Below are 16,539 nucleotides of genomic sequence, written 5' to 3'. Positions count from 1 at the left end.
ACCCAACAATTTATCTCAACTTGTATTGCAGTCACATCCCAAGAACCTTTCCCCACACTTGATTTTCTTGTTTATTTTGCTGTTTTATCACTTGTTACAAAACCCTCATTTGATATTTGACACTTTCGTGCCAGCCCCTTTAATTTACAATGTCTTTTATCGCAAATGTCTTTAGCTATGACTAGTTAGAATGTAAATTCTATTTTTCCATCAATTCTCAAAGCCGCTACCTTGGGACACGACCTAAACCCTTGGTTGGGTTGCTATATTATCGACGATCGTAGACACTCATACCGTAGGATAGTGTCGTTGGTCACGATAAGCATCAGTAGACATCGAAAAAGGTTCTTCTAACACATTGGGGAGTATTTCAAATTTCATAACGACCAAAGGTGTAACAAAAGACAAAGTGGCACCGGGGTCTAAAAATGCATATACAGCAATATAAAAGACTTGCAACATACCCGTCACCACATCTGGGGAACTCTCTTGGCCACCTTGGGATTGAAGAGCATAGAAGCGGTTCTTCTTGGGAGCATCAGAGTTGGAACCACTAGAAGGGACTTGCTTGCCTTATTTTCCTTGAACCTTTAACATGGGACAATCTCTCATCATATGGCTGTTCTTCCCACACTTATAGCAACCATCCGTGCCAACTAGGCACTTACCATCATGCTTCTTACCACACTTTGCACAATTAGGCCTATCAACATAAGAACCTCCACTATTACCTCCTTGTGGTTTAGGGTTAGACACCCTATTTTTTTTTACTTTTGGAGCACTAGAGGAGCCTTGGTTGGATAACCTCTTCTTGAACCTTGGTCTACCTTGACCCTAAAATTTACTCTTGAAAGAATTTTCCATTATCGCACATTTCTCTCTTCTACTTCCCTATTCACTTGCTTGAGCTTTTGTTCCTCAATTTGTTTGGCATGAACCATAAGACATGAAATATTCATACTTGGGATGAGCATTTCCGAACGACATTCTTTGACTACCAAGTCAGATATCCCCATAACAAATTGTTCATCTTGGCCCTAGAGTCCGCCACCATGGTTGGGGCATATTTAGACAATTGGGTGAACTTAAGGCCATATTATTTCACACTCATAGCCCCTTGGAGAAGGTTGATGATTTCTTGAATTTTTCGTTCCCTCAACTCTAGGGGAAAGAACCTATCAAGGAAGACCGACTTGAACAATTCCCAATCTATCGGACCTGCTCCTACGGGTCTCTCACCTTTCCATTGCTCATACCAAACTTGAGCCATATCCTTAATTTTGTAGGCGGATAGTTCCGCCTTCTCTTGTGGAGACACTCCCATAGCATCAAGCACCTTACAGATCTCATCGATAAACCCTTGAGGGTCTTCTTCCACTTTTGAGCCAAAGAAAATAAGAGGATTCATTCTTGTGAAATTCCTTATCCTTGAAAAAGTTGTGCTTGCATTGGGGTTCACATGGGTCCTAGTATCCCTATTGACTTGGGCCATCACGGCTTGGGTAAATACTTGGAGAGCCGTCCTTATTTCCACATTTGTCATAGCCCTCGCATCAATAGGAGCTTGAGGAACTTGAGACTCTTGGAGACCTTGGGGAGGAACTCCCTCATTCACAATCTCCTCTTTCATCCTTCTTGCGTTCGCCCTTCTTCTATTCATATCCTATAGACACAAGATAAGGGTTAGGAAAAGGACTTCATAGAGTTAAAACTCTAAGGCATGACTAAAGAGCAATGAAAGAAGTGAAATTTCCTAGACATGTTATAGCCTCTCATTCATACGTGTGGCGCATTTTACACTCATGAACAAGACTCTACTAGACGTGGTTCATGAGACATCATCCTAGAATCATTCTAAACCTTGTGCTCTGAAACCAAGTTTGTCACAATCCAAAGGTACCCCCTAGACGTAACACGGCGTACTTGACCCCGAAAAGGTCTCATACAAGCCCTTAGCATAATCATATACATAAGTAATAGAAATTATGCGGAATTAAAACTTTTTACAATCAAAGTCTTTTCATTTAAATCGAAATAGGAATCTAGACCTTATCTCATTAACCATCTAATATAATCGAATCAACAAGGTCACAACCCTTTGCAATAAAGTCTCAAAGTAGAACTATACGAAAGGAAACTAGAAAGAATGACTCTTGTCCTCGAACCATGAGGACTCACCAAGGGAAGGAGAGAATCAATTCAAAACTTCAACCAAAGATAAGCAACTTCAACCACTCGGACCTACACTTTATGGAAAAGGTTGAAAATATGGGTTAGCACAAAATTGTACTAAGTATGGAAGCAATGCATAAAAATCCTTAAAGCATGCTTAAAAGGGACATTTAGTTCAAACCATGTATTTATCAAGTTTAAAAGCCATCATGCACATTTGTGAAGAAACACAAGTCACACCATATCATAAGCAACCCAAGACTATACTTGTGCAATGCATAGGTAAGATCCCATAATCCTACCTAGTACTAAGTACCACCTTTAGGTCACCAACATCATGCATACCATACCTTAACCTCATCATTTGCCAACATTCATAAAAAAATCATACTTAACAACAATTTATACCATATATGCATAATTCATAAGTTTTCATAGCATGAGAGGACCTCACCACAACCACTCTTAAAGCCTACTTGTGCAATGCATAAATGGAATCCCATACCCCCACTCAAACTAAGTAGTAGCTCTTAAGAAGTCATAGTTATACTTCATTTCATATTCTTGTCATAATTCATATTCTTATCATATATGGAAATATGGCCTTAACCGATATAGATCATATGAGCTACATGGAATCCAGTGTCTTACTCCCACACCGAAAAGAGGTGTCCTACTTGCCTAAGGTAGAACTAACATATTAGCTTTTAGGTGGATCCACTAGATAAAGACCTATGTGGGCACATAGTTATGGGATATGGAGATTGCTACTAGAAACCTGGAATTTCTAACATAAAAGGTTTCCATCTCATGAGATAACTTACTTTGGGAAGCCGGACTTTCTAACATAAAAGTTTCCATCTCATGTTCATATCCACTCGGTCATAAGCATAATTGCCTTTAAAATTCATATTAAGTCTTTATTTAATTTCATGTTTATGAAAGAATGCACTAGGAACTCAAACCAACATAACATCATAATAGCTCATAGATTCATTAGGTGAGAATGTCCTTTCAACCTTAGAATCATTAATATGTGAGTAAACCTTTCACATCATATTCATAGTGTGTTCACGAGAATAGCCTTTCAATCAACACATAAATATTATAATATTCATAGATTTTTCATACATAGTCATGTGTAAGGGTAGTAAGGGAGAATGATCTTGTCACAATACCACAATTACACAATAGTCATAGGATCTTCACTATCTAAGTGAATCATAAGCTCATACCTAATTATCAACAACATATACAAACCCTCGTAATTTACCCTTCAAGGCTATGAATCAAACTCAACCCAAAAATATAGAATTTCTACATTAGATAGGGGAATATAATGATTCAATAACTCAATCAACATAAAACATAATTAATTGACATGCTTCTATTAATCAATCAACCCACATCATGAATTCACAATTTATCAATATGGGGGGATTCATGGGGTTCTTGGGGGAAATTTGATCATAAAACATCAATTACTCATCAATTCAACCCTAATCCACCATAATCAAACATAAATAAACAATTGAAAACGTTTTGAAAGAGAACCCATGACTTAGATTGAAACCCTAGGTTTGGGGAAATTAGAAGCTTTGAAATCAAGTTTTGAAGGGATTCTATGGGTGAAAGAGACCCATAGATGAAGAGCCACCATGCCTTGATTATGAATCTCCAGAAAATTTGAGGAGGAACCCTTGAATTTTTCAAACCCTAGCTCCAAGTCTAATCTTCTTCTTCCTTGGGTTTTAGAGAGAGAAATATTGTGAGGAAGATGAAGTTCTTGGGTTTTCTTTTAGATTCTTTAAAAGTAACTTAATTGGGGGAAATTTGAGTCTAAAAGGCTTATATACTTGTTAGGAAAAGAATATAATAGTGAGGGTTCAATTTTGGACGACTAACTAAAGACCCTAAGACTTGGACTTAAAATCTACCTAGGTCTCGTTTTAGCTCGCCTAATGCACCTCTTAGGTCGCCAAGGGCACTAGGCGACTCGCCTAATGGACCCTTGGATCCCCTAAAGTTACAGAATTCTCCATAATGGAGCCATTCACTTGGGCGATGAGGGGATCTTTGGGTGATTCGCCAAGTGGGTTGGCGAGCCCCGACCTAACTCGCCTAAAATTACAGTAGCTAGGTCTAGGGGAGGCTTCCCACTAGGCGAGGGAGGGTCCTTTTGGCTGATCGCCAAATGTCTTGGGCGATGGTGACTCCCCATCGCCAGAAGGTCCATCACACCAATTGATTTCCTTCACTTTTCTTAGGTGATTTAGTCCCTTCCCCTCTCTCTAGACTCTTACCCCATTCATTTTAGCTCTAGTTAAGTCTACACATTTTCGGCGTGTTACATTCTCCATGGTCTTTACTTGGCCAACTCACATTTCAGCTTCTCAAGGTCTTCCCACTGGTTCAACTCTACAAGCAGCATCACGACCGGTCATGAGGATCACGATCCGTTAGGGCCTCCGTGGTCCTTACTTTGCATTGCCCAAGTTTATCTTTTCCAGGCCTTAACACTGGAAATCCATCACGATTACCACCATGGACCGTTGTAAGGACTACGATCTGTGAGGCCTTCTGTGGTCCTTACTTGGTCCAAATAAACATTCACTTTGCAAAACCTATTTACTGGGCCTTCTTCACAGGCTTCAGGACGGACTGTGAAAGAGACCACGGCCCGTCTTAGGCTCTGTGGTGCTTGTTCCAGCCTGCATTTTCTTCTTTTCTTTTCTCTCTTTCATGTCCACATGTTTTACTTGTACAAACATCACTAAACACATTATATCCACATAAATACACTCGATTCTCGTAATAATCTTTAGTTTTGAGCATCAAATGTGCCAAGATCTCACGGCACATCAATTATATTACGCAATGAGCATGAATTTATGACATTTATGACTATTTAATTGAGTAAACCTAGCCTACCTGGGGCCAAGCAGTTGTAGAGGGATTATAACTCTAATCCTAGCTTTCGGACAATGAGATGGAGGAATTTGGCCGGGAATCCGCGAGTTGTCTTCAACCTTGCGCTAGAAATCTATTTCTCCTTCCTTCCCAAGCCTAGAAAAGCCTTTTGAGGGTTTCTGTGGTGATCCTCGGCTCCTCGCCTTTTTTGGCACTTAGGGAAAAAGGAGAAATTAAGACTTCGCGTCATTAAGTTCTCACTACAAAAAAAACTGTGTTTAGCGACAAACAAAATCCGTCGCTAAATAGCTTATTCCATCACTATATTGGTTTAGCGATGGAATTGCGATGAAATATTGTTCATCGCTATATTGCGCGTAACAAACCACTTAGCGACAAAAAAATTGAATATGTCACAAACTGAGCGACGGATTTGCGACGGAAGTTATCCGTTGGCAAGCTTAGCAACAAAAAAAATTGTCACTATTTTTGTAATTTATGTCGCTGGTTTTGTAACTTATTTCGTCGTCTCATCATATTGGCAATCAATTTTTTGTCGCTAATTTCGTCGCCTATTTTTGTTACATTTCCGCCTTTCTTTAGTGACAAAAAATCCGTCGTTGTAATTTTAATTTTATCCCTTATTTTATAAATTATTTCATCGTTTCATCATATTGGGCGACCAAATATTTGTCGCTAATTCCATCTCCATTCTTTTAGCGATGAAAATAATTTGTCACAAATCCATCAATATGTTTTTATTTGTGTAATATTTTAAATACTCATTTTCAAACACATATTATATAATCACAAATAAACTTAATTCCTAGAAATCAATATTCTACAACATCCAAAGTACATAGCTAAGTGCAAATTATAGTATCAAGTTCAAAGCTCCAAAGATAAATTTCAAGAAAAATATATAGCTGAAAGCATTTGCAACAAAATCTAGCCAACAGAACTAACTATGAGAGATTAGAGCCACAATCATTCCTTAGAAACCGATGCACGATCCTAATCGATATTTGTTACAGCTGGAGCAGGAATTACAGGTGCAATAGTTGATGGATGGTTGGTAGGAGAGTCTGGCTGAGATGAGGCTAGAGAAATCAACCCAGGTACATGCTCTACAAATATAGGAAGCAAGTGATTAGTTAGCGAAGGAATCATTCGCACCACTAACTCATCCAAATTTACTGTCGGTGTTGTTTGAGCATTTTGACATGGTACTGAGCCCGAAGCATCAGATCCAGAAGAGACACGAAGATTTGGTCCATAAAATACTTTTTCTTGAGCTCCAAGATCATATATCCTTATTTTATTTTCCCTCCTGCTGATTGATAATATGCTTGTCATTGATCAACATCAGATTGAATTTGTTTTTGGTTTTGTAAAATTTCTTGATATTTTTCCTGCAAAAGAGTGATAATTAGTGAAATTCATTATCAATAACAACAATAGACACATCCAGACTCAACTAACCGCAATGAGTGGTCATGTATTTAGAAAATTAAGCTTTAAAAAAGTCTAAGAATGAAAACAACCATACTATGCAAAACAAAGTTCACATGAGTAAATTTTGAACAAAACCAACATCAAATCAACAAAATAATAATGCAGTTGTACAGTAGAACTTGACTCTGAAAGTTTGTGTGAGTCATTTGATAGTGAACTCAAAAAATGTGTTAGGCAATCAGACAATCTAGAGATGAGCAAGAGAAAATGATTCAAGATGCAATGAATTGAAATCTGAAAAAACTTCACTTGAGAAACACCTACTTAAGCTGCAATGCCTACTTCTACTGATCCTGATATCATTGTCAGGCTTAAGTGTCTAGACAAGGAGAACATAACTCTCAAAAAGCACTAGCTGAAAAATATCGAAAGGAGAATTCAAGTATCCAAGGAGAATAATCCACAACAAAGTTCACATAGTCCTATTGTTGATCTGGTAAACAATAATCTGGAGGGGGTGCTAGAGAAGTTGAGGAATGATCAGATAAGTTGAAAGATGGACAAGAAAACATGAGATCTTTCTTTCCTAATTTTCTAGGCTGCGGAAAGGTAAAACAAATTAGGAATATTTTGAAGTGAGAAAAGACTCTAGCAGCAATGACACTAGAAATAAGCCACGATTAGTGGAGTCGCCAAATCGTGTGGTTGGCTCAGTCCAGGATGGGATTGGACAGACATCAAACTCTACTGGTGGCTCCGTAAGTTCCATTGAAAAAAACAAAAAACAAGAAGCAACTGCTCAAAATGCGAAGAATCGTGAGTTTTGGGAGAAACTGTTTGAAGAAGATTCAGAGTTGAAAATTGAAGGAGCAGAGGAGGAACTGAATCATTCGAGAGCTATGACAGAGATTGAGGAGATAGTGGAAAGTAAGATTGTTATGGAAGGAGAAGCTTGATTGCAAAGGCTGCTTCTAGTTTAAATGATGAGACAGAGGCTTATCTTCAACTATGGACCAAGTATATTATATTTTTCAATCAAATACAGAAAGATGAATTCTAGTACATGTTTAATTTATGATCTTCTTATCATATTGAAATCGAGAAAAAAATGAATTGAAATCTGAAAAAAAATGCAATTGAGAAACAACTACTTAAGCTGCAACGCCTACTTCTGCTAAGATGATGCTTATCGTGACCAACGACACTAACCTACGGTATGAGTGTCTACGATCGTCGATAATATAGTAACCCAACTAAAGGTTGGGGTCGTGTCCCAAGGGAGTGGTTTTGAGAATTGATAGAAAATAAATTTAGTTCTAACTAGTCGTAGCTAAAGATATTAATGATTAAAAACATAATAAATCAAAGGGGGGTGACACAAAAGTGTCAAATATCGATTTGGGGGTTTTGTCACAAGTAGTATAAACAACGAAAATAGCAATAAAATCAAGTATGGGGAAGAGTTCTTGGGGTATGACTGCAATACAAGTTGAGATAAATCGTTGAGTTCATGCTTTTGATAGGAAATTGGCAAGATAATAGTGACTAGGCTAAGCTTTAGATGGAAATAAGTTCCCTCTCGGGCAACTTACCCCGTTTCAAATGCGTTCCTCTCGGACACCCATTTGCCTCATGAAAGCCAGCCTACACCTCACCTCATTCACTCTCTGGAGCTGGGTGTTAGTATATGGGACTAGGGCTCACCTTCTCGGGCTGAACCTCATGTCGATCCACTCCTTAGGCCATCAGTCTAGCAGCCTTGGTTTCGCGACCTCCCTCTCGGGCAAGCCGAAAACACATGGGTGATTTTATATTTGCAACAACAAATCATTAAATTAAACCACAATCACTATGTGAAATCACCATTAAAATACATCTAACCTATCAGCAAGCAAGACCCAACAACAATATCAACACATACTTGCTAAATCACACCCCAAGAATGGGGGGTTTTAGCCACACATCAAGAAATAACAAAATATACCAAAAATGATACAAAAATAAAATGGGTATAGGATATTAAACCTTGATTTAAGCAAAGGAAGAAGAATGGAGAAAACCCACTTCCAACTTGGGGAAGATGAAATCATTCTTTCTTCAAGTCTCCCAAAACCCTCTCCAAACTTGAGAGAAAATATCCAAAAAGTACTATTCTATTCTGAAAATTAAAATTAATGTTCGACTCCTTAAAAATTTAATAGCAAGTTTTAGTATTTATAGCCTTCAGAAAATAGTGCTGGCGGATCTTTCGGCAAGGTTAGTCGGAATCGCCGATTAATTCGGCGATTCTCCCTTTGGTGTAGTTCGTCGCCATCTTGCACTAGCCTTCAGCGTTGTCGTGCTCTGTGTCATTAGGCGGTATAGTATTGCTTCGGGGAACTATTCGTCAAAGCGCCGACTGCTCCTTTCATCGCCTTTTTTATCCTTCTCCTTCAAGGCTTCGCGTACTAGAACAAAGGGTGGAGTGCGTCCCTTCAGCGAGTCGCCAAGTGTGCTTGGCGATACGCAGGCTTCAGCTTCTTCGTTCTTTTCAGCCTTTTTGTTCCTTTTTGCGCCTAAGTCTCCATGCTTCTACCAAAAGTTCGAATTCCTGAAATTTAAGAGTTTTCATTAGATATTGAAACAAAATAAGCATTTGAGGACACTATTTCTATCAAAATAAAGCCTTAAATGAGTCCAATTTGTGGACTCATCAACACCCCCAACTTAAACTTTTGCTTGTCCTCAAGCAAACTTAAGTTCAGCCATTCAAAAAGGGTGTCTCAAACAGTGCTACGCAAGACTCAATCATGAATGCACACAACAAGACTTAATTTACTTATGCAAGGATCAATTGTGTACTCAAAGATTCAAGTTGTGACACACAATTACCAAAGATTCTCATGCTCGCAATACTTGCTACTTATGCAAGTTCAAGCTCATCAAAAGGTATCGGAATGCTCGCACATAAAAGTTGATTCCATATTTACACCCAGAGGTTAATCAATTCAAGACCAGGAATCAGATGCAACGCTCACACTCAAAAAGAGGAACACAATGCATGTTTTCACCCATAGGTTTGCCTTTATTTTCCAATCAACCTTCGGTTCGGCTTATTCAAGATAAAAAAGGTCTTTCTAAGGATTGTAATGGGGATGAGTGCAAAGGTATGGTCATTTAGGCTCAGTGACTTCTTCCTCGTCAGATGTGGTACTCTCAAGGAATTCTGTTTGTTTCCTTTATCAATCTTTTTCTAATGCTTATAAGTCATCTTTTTATTCACCTCCATGGATTGCTTTGAAACCCAATTTAATTTGTACTTTATTCCACAGTTTTTTTTTGTCTCCATCGTTCTGCAACACCAAGGGTTAAGGGAGACTTTTCTTGCGCTTCTTGACTTCTCCTTTTCCTTTTTCACCACACCCCCAACATAGGCTTTTGGCCTAAGTTGGCTATTTGCTAAACCACAAATCAAAAGGATTATAGGTAGTGGGACTAGTAAGGTATAGGGTTCATCAATGTTCTTCCAAAGAAAGGTAAGGCTCAAAGGGTGTTCAAAAGAGTTTCACACGTTCACGGGTATGCCACAAAAGAGATATATGTCAAATTTCGCTCACACTCTTTAAAGTTGCCTATGATCATTTCAAGAGGACACCTTTTTAAATCAATCAGACTAACAGGGCAAATTCTAGGTTTATTCATGCATGGTTCAAAGCAAGCTAATCACACAAGGCATCGACACTTAAAGCAAACAAGACTACACACTTTCGCTAGTGTGCAATGGTCAGTACAAGAGAATTAATTCAATAAATGGCTAATCACAACGAGATGCAAAGAGTTCACATATTGTCTATGCAACTTCATTTGGTCTCATCGCAGCCGCATGTTCATGTTCGTTCAATTGAGAACACTATTCAAGTCATTGATATTGATCGAAATCGGGACTTAAATTTGTACGAGAACATCAACTTTCAACACAAGTGGTGGCAAAATTTTTTGAAAAATAATAATAATTTTTCGAAAGGGTCAAAATTGTTTTGTAATTTAAAATTAAAGGAGTCATAAGCTCAAACATCCACAAAAAGCAGTGTAAACACAATTTTAAACAGAACAACCCAAATATATACAAAACACGAATCACAAATAGCACACAAAAGGTGAACCTCACCCCACCACAAATAAAAATCAGTTGTCCTCAAATGCAAATAATACGGAATCCAAAAGGCAAAGTAAAGAAATATAAGACATAGAAAGCGGTAAAGAAGGATCCTGTCTATACAGTCTCTCTATCTGCCATGCCATCAGTATCCGGAGTGACCACCAGAAGGACCAGCTCCACTGGATCTCGCAGCAAGAGACTTTGCCAAAGAAGCTTGCACAACAACATTTATCATGATCTTTTCAGTCTTGGCTATGTCGTTCGATGTAACTTTCTCAAATATCTCTTCGTCAGTTTCTACTTCTGATTCATGATCAGTTGTATGCTCCATTCCAGTTCCATATCATGTGGCAGTCTGAGGCATTTTCGGCTCATCTGGAACTTCAACTGTTCCAAAGATCTTGGATATATCAGTGGACTTTAGGTAGTCCACATCTTTCTTTAGCTCTGTAATGGCAGTCTTTAAGGATGTTACTTCCTCTATGGCTCCTTGATAGTGCTCACACACTACTATCTTGGCCTCTAGAGCATCGATAGTAGTGCTCAGTGGTCTCACAGCATTGTCGAGGGCAACCTGAATCATTCCAGGAATTGAGCTTTCTATGTTGGCAATCCGGTAATTAGCAGATTGGGCAAGCTATCCCATTCGGATCAAGGATGCCTGAGTGCTCGGCTCACATGAGGCAACAACAGTCGTAGGTCTGGATGGTAATGAAGCAGCAGAGGGACCTGTAAGGTCAGAAGGAGTGGTAATGACATCAGATATACCTGAAGGCCCAGGGCCGGAGTAGGCAAAGATGCCTCTGCAGATATAGAACTAGTAGCCACAGCTTCCTTCTGTTTCTTTTCTGTTTGGTCCTTAAGATATTCAGTTTCGATCTTTCGGATACTGGTGGAGGTGGTGACCGCCAATTCCACATTCTTCGTTGCATCTCTAGGTACCCGAGCTCTTTTGCATAACTCAGTGATTAATACCGGGAAAGAGAGAGATGTCTGGCTCTGCTTTGCACTCATATGGATCTTAGAGGCAATGATCATCCCGAGATTTATCCTGGTTTTCTCCATGATGCATCCAAGGCAAGCTGCCTTAGCATGACGAATGATTGATTCATTTTGTGATGGCATAACTGTGTTGCTGATGAATCCGAACTAGTATCGTGCAACTATGTTTAGATTTTTGTTCAATTGGAACTTTTCTGCTAACCATGTCGGAGCATTATCATCTGAGACTAGCAGAGCTAACCATTAAATAATGTACCTTGAATCGGTAGGCTTATGGCACCCTTTCATGTGTTAAATAATGTACCTTGAATCGGTAGGCTTATGGCACCCTTTCATGTGTTAAATAATGTACCTTGAATCGGTAGGCTTATGGCACCCTTTCATGTGTTAAATAATGTACCTTGAATCGGTAGGCTTATGGCACCCTTTCATGTGTTAAATAATGTACCTTGAATCGGTAGGCTTATGGCACCCTTTCATGTGTTAAATAATGTACCTTGAATCGGTAGGCTTATGGCACCCTTTCATGTGTTAAATAATGTACCTTGAATCGGTAGGCTTATGGCACCCTTTCATGTGTTAAATAATGTACCTTGAATCGGTAGGCTTATGGCACCCTTTCATGTGTTAAATAATGTACCTTGAATCGGTAGGCTTATGGCACCCTTTCATGTGTTAAATAATGTACCTTGAATCGGTAGGCTTATGGCACCCTTTCATGTGTGATGATGTCAAAGTAATGAACTATTCTATGGGAATGTAGGCTAAGCACCGAGCGGATTTGGTTAGATGGAAACTCCCCCGACAGTTAGGCATGAGTTTCAATGATCGTCTACCTTATCCCATAAACTATGTGCCCGCATAGGAAGCTAGTGGATCCATTAAGCTATATATACCGGTCTTCCTTAGGCAAGTAGACCACCTCTTTTCGGTGTGGGGACTCATGACACCGGATTCCATGACAAGCTCTCATGGTCTATGTCGGTTCAATGCTTACTTCCCATCATGTGAGATTTCATTATGGTTTCTTGACAGGTTCTACAAAGTGTAGGTAGTAGTATGGGATGCTACCTATACATTGCACGAGTAGGCTTGGAGAGGGTCATAGTGAGTTTCTCTAAATCCTAATGACTGTGACATGAATGTACCCTAAATGAGGTTATTAAAGAATGTTGGCTCTTAAATGCTTAATATGTTATGCATGTTATACTTGGGTTATATTACGAGTTATTTTCCCTTGTCATGTCTTAATTAATGATATACCTCTTATGTATGAATATTGTGCAAAGGTGAAAGAAAGGAATGATAAGTTACTTTAAGTGACCTAAATGTGGTGCCTTAGTATGGATGGTGGTATGGGACGCCATCCATACATTGCACGAGGTATAGCATAAGGGTTTCTTGAGGTGAAGGTCCAAGGTAAAGGTTTTCATGTTGATATTGTTTAAAGGTGATATTATGACTTACTTGATGTTATGCTTGTCTTGTATGTCTTTTATGCTATTGTTCATGATATTTCAAAAAGGTGGCATAATGCATGGTTTCTAACTAAAATGTCCCTTTTAAAGCATGTTTTGCATGGTCATCATACTTAGTACATTTTTGTGTAATGGCACACATGCTTCATGTTTTTACTACAAGTGTAGGTTCCGGCAAGTGATCCCTCTTAGCTAGTTTGAAGTGTTGGATTGCTTTCCTCCAAGACTTGGTATGTCCTCATGGATTCGAGGACAATACTTTTAAGTTCTTTTGTTCATGTAATAGACACTTTTAGTTTTGTTTTGATTGTAAAGGGCCGTGTCCCTACTTATGTTTTTGTTTATGTCTAAGATGGCCATGTGAGACTTAGACTTCCGCTGTGTGTTTTTAAAGTTGTTTTAAGAAGTTTAAATATGTGGATGTAAATAAGTTTTTTTATTATTCCGCACTATTTTCATTATTGAATACAATGAATGACTATGTGTCTTGTATAAGACCCCTTCGGGGTCGAGTACGCCTTGTTACGACTTGGGGGTGCTCCCGGGTCGTGACACGGAGCTAACCACTTTTTCATTGCATCCAGCTTCTGTGTCCTGATCAAATGTTGACAGTAGTCATTAATCTTATAGGACATACCCAAAGCTGTGTTGATTGACTCACTGTCACAAGCTACCTTCCTTCCTCTGACAACCACATAGTCAACTGCTTTAAAAGATGAGACTAGCCTTTTTCGTTGAGGTACCAATGCACTGTATGCGTCGTAGATCTCTCTGACCCATCTTGGTATGTAAGAGCCGCGATGCCTTGTGAAAATTTGGAACTTGTGGTGTTTTAGGCACTCCATCACCTCTGGATACCTACCAATAACCCCATCTATGGAAAATCCTTTCTCCTCGATGATCGTTCTCAGACCATCCGCCTTTGATATTCTCATTGATCCATGTTGGGGACCTCGTAATGGAGGTGCCAACATAATGCTTGCTCTGAAGCTGAAGGAGTTGGAGTGTTGGATTGACTATCTCTGATCCGATGTGGATCATGTATCATTTTGGAACGTAATTCATCCCTCCTTGCCTCTGTCTGGTAGTCTTTGTCAGACTCCACACTCTCACTGTTATATGTGGGTGGCTTGGTGGTGTAGAAGCATGTGCTGTCAGAGCTTGCGTCGGATAATTCGAAGGTTTTGCCCTTTCCCTTGCTTTTTGAAGTTGTAGAGCCTTGCCCCTGGGTGGAGGTGCGTTTTCAATGATCACAATGTTTTTCCCTTCCTCTGGTCGATCGTTTGGCCATGTCTACAAAACGTTAGAGAGAATAGTTTGAAATTACATTGTAGCACAAAATTGCATACAGAATCGCCGATCTAATCTGCGAATTGCCGAACCTCTTTGGAGATCATGAATATGTCTGCCGAAAGTTACAAAGCCCACGGTGGTTAAGATATGAAATTAAGGGCTATTTAGGACTAGTAGGCGAACCACTGAAAGATTCGGTGAGCTCAACTCAGCATTCAAAATCGATCGTACAAACCTCGAAAACAAAATTAGACTATGTATTAATGAAATTCAGCCCCAAACCCATAGCACCCATTCATGGTCAACACCCATTATGCATAGTTCAGAACATTTAGTTTCAAGGTAAGCGAAGTGGAATAAAATGAATTCGAACAGTAAAAGCAACTAGGCCCCAATTTACAAATCAGAAGTAGGCATTCGAAAATTTTCTACTCATATCAAAGAGATCTAACACGCATTAATGTACACCTAGATTGCAGATAAAGTTGAACTTTTCAAAAGAGAACGGGGGTTTTCCAAAAACCAACCTTTTTGCTGAGTAAACAAAATGGTAATGCTAGGCGGCAACGAAAATCCGAGTTCCAAGCGCTAATATGTGACTAAAGTACTACTTTAAGGTGAGAGAATGTAAATTACTACCTTGGTGTGAAGTTATGGAATCTGAAAGTGAGAAAGAATGAAGAAGTGTGACTGTTGGCAATATATGTTGTTCAATTTGTGTCCATTTAGCGATGTTAGTCGCACTTGCCAACCCACTCGGCGATTCACCGAGAGGTCATTTATCCCACTCTTTCTTCAAAATCTTCAACTTTCAGGGGTGAATTCGACGATCTGCATCAAAATCGCCAAACTTGTTGGCGATGCACCGAGTTGCTTTTTTGAGTTCGCCGAGTTTTACAAGCTCTGTACAACTCTTGTATTGAGCCAAACAGAGGATCGAGCCAGGCTCATAGACATGTTTGGTGACTCGTGGAATGGACTTTCTGCTCGCCAACCAGAAATTTTCCACACTTTCCTCAATTTAACCTGCATCACAACACACCATTATTCATAAAACTAAGATCCTAAACATTTAAAACCTTGGGTTGCCTCCCAAGAAGCATCTTATTAACCGTCGTGGAACGACGCAAGTCATTGCTCAAGTTTCATTGTTGGGGTTGGCCAGGTCCTCATTAGGCCGGCCCATGTTTCTCTGCGGGTGGAGTTGAGGTAACGCATGACTCATCAGGTCCTCGAGCAGTTGGACAGCTTCAGAATGAGACCAGATAATTCGTTTCATTCCTTCGATGTATGCTTTCAATCCCTCCAGCTCTTTGTCTTGCTCAGTCACCTTGCAGAGAATTGTTGAGAGCATTCCCTCAATGCGTTTGATTTCCTTGTTCTCATTGTTTCTTCTATTATGAGGGGGAATGTATTTATCCTTCCTTTTGCAATGAGCTTCAACCTTCACCATATTTCTTTTTAACTCATCCATTTAAGTCATTAATGTGGTCATCAAGAGATCTTTTTCAACCTCTTGGCTCATTTTAGCCATATTGTCAAGCAGTTGGACTGTTATTATATATGGCTGCTTTAATGTCTCGCCAGAAAGAAGTTGATCAATCAACATCTTGTTTCTGGGGCAAAGACTTCGGTAGACCATATTTCTTTTTAACTCATCCATTTAAGTCATTAGTATGGTCATCAAGAGATCTTTTTCAACCTCTTGGCTCATTTTAGCCATATTGTCAAGAAGTTCGATTGTTATTATATATGGCTGCTTTAATGTCCCGCTAGAAAGAAGTTCGTCAATCAACATCTTCTTTCTGGGCAAAGACTTCGGTAGAAGCAATCAAGGAGGATCGTATCGGAAATTCCATGAGTGGGGCATTGAGTTAGCAGTTCATTGAATCTTGCCAATGTCTCATGGAGCCGCTCATCCTCCAATTGCTTGAAGGTTAGGATACGATCCCGATACATCATTACATTTAATGGAGAAAACTTCATTGGCTCCTGAATATTTCTTGCTTTCCCTTGTTTAGATTTCGACAAATCACAAAACAAAACTAAGAATTAAGTTAGTGAACTACAACTAAGAAGAACAAAAATTTT

At 39.2% G+C, this 16,539-nt stretch overlaps 1 pseudogene; it reads right to left on the bottom strand.

The window, feature by feature from the left end:
• Positions 1-6,128: 6,128 nt before the first annotated feature.
• The window catches only part of LOC102604888 (uncharacterized), a 14,384-nt pseudogene continuing 3,973 nt past the window's right edge, over positions 6,129-16,539 (bottom strand).

The sequence above is a fragment of the Solanum tuberosum genome, unplaced genomic scaffold (assembly GCF_000226075.1).
Source record: "Solanum tuberosum cultivar DM 1-3 516 R44 unplaced genomic scaffold, SolTub_3.0 scf00268, whole genome shotgun sequence".
NCBI lineage: Eukaryota > Viridiplantae > Streptophyta > Magnoliopsida > Solanales > Solanaceae > Solanum > Solanum tuberosum.
Note: the sequence above shows the minus strand (reverse complement) of the source record. Positions and strands in the feature narration are given on the sequence as shown.